This window comes from Arvicola amphibius, chromosome X, assembly GCF_903992535.2.
Source record: "Arvicola amphibius chromosome X, mArvAmp1.2, whole genome shotgun sequence".
Taxonomy (NCBI): domain Eukaryota; kingdom Metazoa; phylum Chordata; class Mammalia; order Rodentia; family Cricetidae; genus Arvicola; species Arvicola amphibius.
This window is the reverse complement of record NC_052065.1, coordinates 67,872,575-67,879,392: the sequence shown is the minus strand read 5'-3', so window position 1 is coordinate 67,879,392 and position 6,818 is coordinate 67,872,575.

The window sequence follows — 6,818 nt, the reverse complement described above, 5'->3', positions numbered from 1 at the left end:
AAAGCAACCGTTAACATTGGGCCAGAAAGGGCAGCATGTTGATTACCAATCATGTTTCTATAGCAATAAACATCTATTTTTTTTAAGTTGCCTTCTCCTTTTCTGTGGAAAGTCATAGAGGGCACATGTTTCTTCACTCTGCAGACACATATACCGGTGAAGCATAATGACTGTAGTTGCAGAATGATGAGGAGGGCCTGTTAAAACTGTTACAAACTACACAAATCTCTTACAGAAAAAAATACTTGCACTATCCATGATATCCTTTTCCTTAGAGGATTCAGGTAATTTTTTTCTCTTTACTACAGATTAGACCCAAGATCTCATGTATGCTAGACAATGCTCTACCCCGAGCTCAAGCTCCAGCCTAAATATCCTTTTCATCCCATTAGATGTTTTGTAAAGACTATACTTACATTTTGAAAAATTTAAAATTTTCCTGTGCCAAAATTCTACATAGTTTCTTTTAACAGAAGTTAAATGTGCCACATTTAATAGATAGATAAATGTTAAGAGACTTGTAAAGACCAGTGATTAACTAACAACTACTGCAGTATCACAATGAATTCATACAAGCCCTGCTCAATCAACTGCAAGTTAAGGAAGGGATAGGGGCTCAGTGAGCCCTATTCTTTATCTGAGATAGAGGGGAACCACTGCCTTTAGTTGTTGTACACAATACTTAATTCACTGGGCTTCAACAGACAGTTTGAAACCTTTGGTGACACAGATAGCCCTGGCTAATCTCCATGATTCATAAACAAAATGAATGGAGTGAGAAAAAGATTTATAGGGAGAGGTGCTTACAGGGTTGATAGAAAGGTGGGGTGTGTGGTGATAAGTTGTTTGTGCTTTAACAAATGATGCTTACCTGAAGTTCAGAGTGTGGAACTAGCCACTCAGTAGACAGAGGGAGACAGGCCTCTGTGAGTTCAAGGCCACACTCAGCTACACGAGGATGAATCAGTCTAAAAAAGAGACAGGGCCAGGTGGTGGTGGCTCACACCATTAACCCTAACACTAGGGAGGTGGAGATGGGACATGATATGGCTGAGCAGAGAGAGGAATATAAGGTGGGAGGAGACAGGAGTTCAAGATTCAGTCTGAGGATTCCTAGAGACAGAATACCCATTCTGTCTGAGGTTTCCATTGAGGTAAGAACGAGTGGCTGGCTGCTCCGCTTCTCTGATCTTTCAGTTGATGTGGAATTCCCCTCTGTATGCTGTGATTACCATTAATGAATAAAGAAACTGCTTTGGACCTATAGCAGGGCAAAACTTAGCTAGGCGAGGAAAACTAAACTGAACGCTGGGAGAAAGGAGATATTTTCTCCATATACCTTGCCCAAGAAAGCCCACCAAACAGTGACCCCTCCCCATGGAGGGTCAAGAAAGCTCATCAATGGTAACCCCTCCCCAGGGAAGGTCAAGACCACTCCCACAGGCTATTTAAACTGCACCCCCAGAGAATTAACACGTGGTCTCCCAGTTCCCCATGGTCTTCCCTCTTCCTCTCTGGTGGTTATTTTGGTTTCCCCCCCGCCCTCCGTGTTTTCCCGGGGCCATCTGGGAGCTCTGGCACCCTTTAAGCCTGAGTATCTTTTAATGTGGTATGATTTGGTCTGATTGGGATTATTTGCATCGGTGGAGAGATTTGTTGGCCAGAAAATATTTAACAATTGGCCCCATTGTTTCAGGACTATGGTGAGTCCACACATCATGGTGAGAGTGTAGAGTGGAGAACTGTCCAGGTAACTGCATAGCATAGAAGGAAAACGGTGACAACTGTGCTTGGGTCTCAGCATCACCTTCAAGGAACCATCCCCAGGAATCTGAACACTCCACATAGGCTTCACCTTTCAATTTTTCTATCCATTCTATATAGCACCACACTATTTTTGACCCCCCATTATTGACTTTAATAATTTGAGGCTTCTGATGTTTTGCATATCCAGGATGGCTAGGAAAATCTCGGTGTGTTGAATGTTACAATGAACTGCCTTTTGGCCTCATTGATTTTTATTCAAGTTATAGTTTGCATTTTATTTCTCTCTAATCTAATATTTATAATAACTATTATTTAATTTATTGTGTTTGGTTTATTTCAATCTAATTTTTAAGGCACAGAGTCAGATTACTAATTTGAAATCATTTTTCTTTTTCTACAGATATTCGCAACCACAAAATTGGTTCAAAATATTACTTTTCCTACTGAGCAGCCACTAGTTTCTCCAAGTTTCCAGTAGGAAGAATCTGTTGTTAGACTATCTTGTATCTAACTGTGCTAAATTCCCTCTTAAAATATGAACTGAAATTCCCACAAAAAGAAAAACTATACACCTGTTGATGATCCTATGGAGCTGACTGATTAGAACCTAGAGGAGAGTTGTAATGTTTTAGGTCCAGTATCAAATTATCCTGGAACATCTTTAGATCCCTAATAGCCATCCATTATCCTCCTCCATGTCCATGTAGCTTATTGGAATACATTAACAGACCACTGTTTTTTTCACTAAAATGATAAGGATGTTATCAAATAGCATTTAAAACCTATAGGAGATATTTTTTCTTTTTTTGCTGTAAGCACTCACTTGCTGTTTCTACTAATATATATGAAATACCTCTTCGTTTCTGACTTTTTTTGTTCTTTAACTGTAAAAACATTATAAAACTGTTATTAAATTGACTAATAGTATTTGGGATAACCTGAATTGTGTTACTTGGTTAAATTGGTTTATTATTACTGGTATTTTGTTTCAGAATAAATTATCTCTTATTATCATTTATATCTATTATTCTCTGAGGAGAGAGCTGAGCTTTTTGTTGACAGGAATCTTTTGTTTGGATATGAATTTTAGAATTTCTTTTTCCTTGTTCTTTGGAGAATGTTATTGGAGTTTACATGGAGGCCACCTTGACTCTGAAGGTCACTTTGGGGACTTTGGCTATTTTAAAGAATATTCATTGTGATGCTTCATGAATAAGGGTGGTCTTTCCACCTCCTAGTGTCATCTTAATTACTCTCCCTAGTGTTTTCACAGTCTCTTAGTTCTTCTGGTAAGTTTAGCTTGTTCTTTGATACATTATTTTCTGACACTATTATGGATAAGACACTGTGCTAGTTTTTGTCAAGTTGATACAAACTAGGATCAAATAGGAGAGGGACTCTCAAGTGAAGAGTTGCCTCTGCCATGCTGGGTTGTGGCTATTTCTGTGGCAGTTTTTTAAATTGCCAATTGAGGGGAATGTCCAGCCCAGTGTGGGTGGTGTTATCCCTAGGCATGTAGGCCTGGATTATATAAGTAAAAGTAACTGAACCAAGAGAAGCAATCCAGTAAGCAGCATTCCCACATAATATTTTGGAAGCTCCTATTATGAGTTTCTGACTTGACTTCTCTCTTTGATGGATTGTAAACCAAAAGGAAAAGAAAAAATCCTTCTCCTCCCACAAGTTGCTGTAGGTCAGTGTATCACAGCAACTAAAAACAAAGTGATCCAGGCAGTGGCGACACATGCCTTTAGCCTTTAATCCCAGCGCTCCAGAGGCAGAGGCAGGCAGATCTCTGTGAGTTCGAGGCAAGCCTGGTCTACAGAGTGAGTTCCAAGACTGGTTCCATAGCTACTGAGAAATTCTGTCTCAAACAAACAAACAAAAAAAGCAAAAACAAACCAAAGTAGGGCAAATGGTTTTCTTTATTTTTCAGTGAGCTAATTGTGGCTTATGTATATTGGTTTTTCTATTCTAACACTGTGTGGAAATTGCTTCTATTCAAAAGTCTTTTGTTGTTCTGCATTGTTTTACTTACTTTGTGGAGCTTTTTCAAATGTCAGGTTTCTGGCAATCTTACAACAGGCAAGTTTGTTGGCGTGATTTCTGCTACAACAGTAATCATTTTGCTGTTCTTGTTCATTTTGTTGAGAGTCCCTGGGTTCATTTTCCCTGTCATGTTTAGGGTACACTATGTAATAACAGGCATCCTGGGCTCCTGGATCTTATACCTTTGCTACTCCTCCCCCAACCTTTTATGGACTTCTCTGAGCCTTAGGTTTAGGAGTTGCAGTGAAGATATATCAGGTAAGGCCAAGAGCCCCACAGTCATTTCTTCTCCACATCTGGATCAGCTGAAGATCTCCCCAATAGTCTTTATCCATTGCTAAAAGGAAGCTTCTGTGCTGAGCGAGCAACTATACTTGTCTGTGAATATAAGGATAAGTATTTAAGAAAAACAGAAATTCTATCAAGTTTAGGACCTGGCAATAGTAGGTTCTCCTCATGGGTGTATGTTGCCATCAGGCATGAATGCTGGATAGGTTTACAGTACCAGGCATAAACCCCTCCTGCTGAGTGGACCATAAATCCAGTTAAATAGCTCATGGTTAAGTCCAAGATAAAAAAAAAATGCCACCATCGCACCATTGTGCATATCTTGTTGGTTCTGATGCTGCTGTCCATAGGCTTTACCACTGCATAGGACATCTGTCTGCAGATTGCTCCTGTCCCTTGGCAGCTTGTATAGCATGATCTAATATGCTCAGAGGCGTTTCTCAGTCTTTCAGCTCAATTCCTCCGAGTCCTGTGTCTGAAGTGTGTAGAATCTCCAGCAATAAAGATTTATCTTCATATTTTAGGAGTCAATCAAGGGCAATGACAAATAGCCTATATTGTTGTATAGCCTTGACAACAGCTTGACATGAGGTTTCTCATTCTTGGTACAGGATTTTTGTGAGCTGATGGCTCCTGTTTGGGGAATTATCCTCCAGGTAGCTTAATTTCATTGAAACTATATATCTACACACACACACACACACACACACACGTACACGGCGGAAGTAGGGAGGAGGACGGGGGAGGGAGTAAATTTAGATAAATATAATATGAATCCCTATGTCTTTTTAAAATGTCCTTATTGCTGTTCATTCTCCCTTCCTCCCTCCCTCCATCTCTCTGTCCCCTCTTCTTTCCTCCCCCCTTCTCTAACAGATTCCCAGTTAAAGCTCCCCTGGAGCAATGGCTCAGTGGTTAAGAGCACTTGGTGCTCTTTCAGAGGAGCCAGGCTCTTTTTCTAGCACCCACACAGTAGCTCACAACCGATTTCTCACCTCGGTTCCAGAGGTTCTGAAGCCCTCCTCTGGCCTCTGAGACACTGCGTGCACACAGCGCATTCATATACAAGCAGGCAAATACGCACACACCTAAAATAAAAACAAAAACTATTCCAGTGCTCCAATGTGGGGCTCAGTCATTTTCTTCATCTATCGCCAGGTGGAGGTTCCCTCACGGTCCTGACTTTCTTTCTCATGTTCTCTCTCCTTCTGCTCCTCATCAGGACCTTGGGAGCTCAGTCCGGTGCTCCAATGTGGGGCTCAGTCATTTTCTTCATCTCTCGCCAGGTGGAGGTTCTATGGTGATATGCAAGAAATTCATCAGTATGGCTATAGGAACTGGCCTTTTCAGGCTCCCTCTCCTCAGTTGCCCAAGGAACTAACTGGGGGCGTCTCCCTAGAAACCTGGACTGAGCTCCCAAGGTCCTGATGAGGAGCAGAAGGAGAGAGAACATGAGAAAGAAAGTCAGGACCGTGAGGGGTGCGTTCACTCATGGAGACGGTGGGACAGAACTAATGGGAGATCACCAACTCCAGTTGGAATGGGACTGATGGAACATGCTACCAAACCGGACTCTCTGAATGTGGCCGACAGTGGGGGCTGACTGAGAAGCAAAGGACAATGGCGCTGGGCTCTGATTCTTCTGCATGGACGGGCTCTGTGGGAGCCTTCTCAGCTTGGTTGATCACCTTCCTGGACCTGGGGGGAGTTGGAAGGACCTTGCTCTTAACATAGAGTAGGGAACCCTGATGGCTCCTTGGCCTGGAGAGGGAGGGAGGGGGGTATGGGTGGAGGGGAGGGGAGGGAAAGGGGAGGAGGAGGGGAGGAGATGGAAATTTTAAATATAAAAAAATAAACCATGAAAAAAAATAATTGCAACAATAATAAAAATTGTAATAATAATAATCAGTACTATAAAAAAACTATTTGTATAAAGAATTGATGTTTTAACAAATCTATTTAATGGAGAGGTCAGTGTCTTGTAATTATAGGGCCATACAATTAAATTTTTTAAATTTTGAGATCACATCACCTACAACATTTAATGTATTTTTTCTTACTTGTGTCACATTTATTTCTCTCTTGCTTTATTGATATAAAATTTTAAGAATTATATTGATCAAATATGGTGAAAGCTGAGACCATTGTCTTATTTCTGATGTTAAAGGAAATACTTTCAGATTTGACTCATCATTATAATATTGGCTCTATGTGTCTTGTATATAACTTTATTGTATTGATAAATGGTCCTTCAATTACTAGTTTCTTTAGAACTTTTATAAGGATGGGGAATGGATTTTGTCACAGTCTTTATCTGTATCTATCAAGATGTGATTTTTATTTTTGTTTTTATGCATTGCTGTATTATGTGATTAATATGTATATTTAAGGAAGGACATGTCCCTTGATTGAAAGCAACTAGATTATGCTTTAGGATATGTTAACTACAACATTTAATTTGTTTTGCAAATATTATATTGAAGAATTTTTGTGCCTGGATTTATTAAAACAAATTAATTTATAGTTTGTTTTTATAGCCTTACCAGGTTTTGGCATTAAGTTGATTATTTAGTTTGTCGAGTAACATTCTATCTTGTGATCCAGTCTGAAGAACATTGGTGTTAGTTTTAATTTAGAGTCTGATAATATTCAGAAGTGAAACCATCTTAGGCCTTTTGGTTGTTGCTGAGAGACATTATCCTTTTGACCTAACT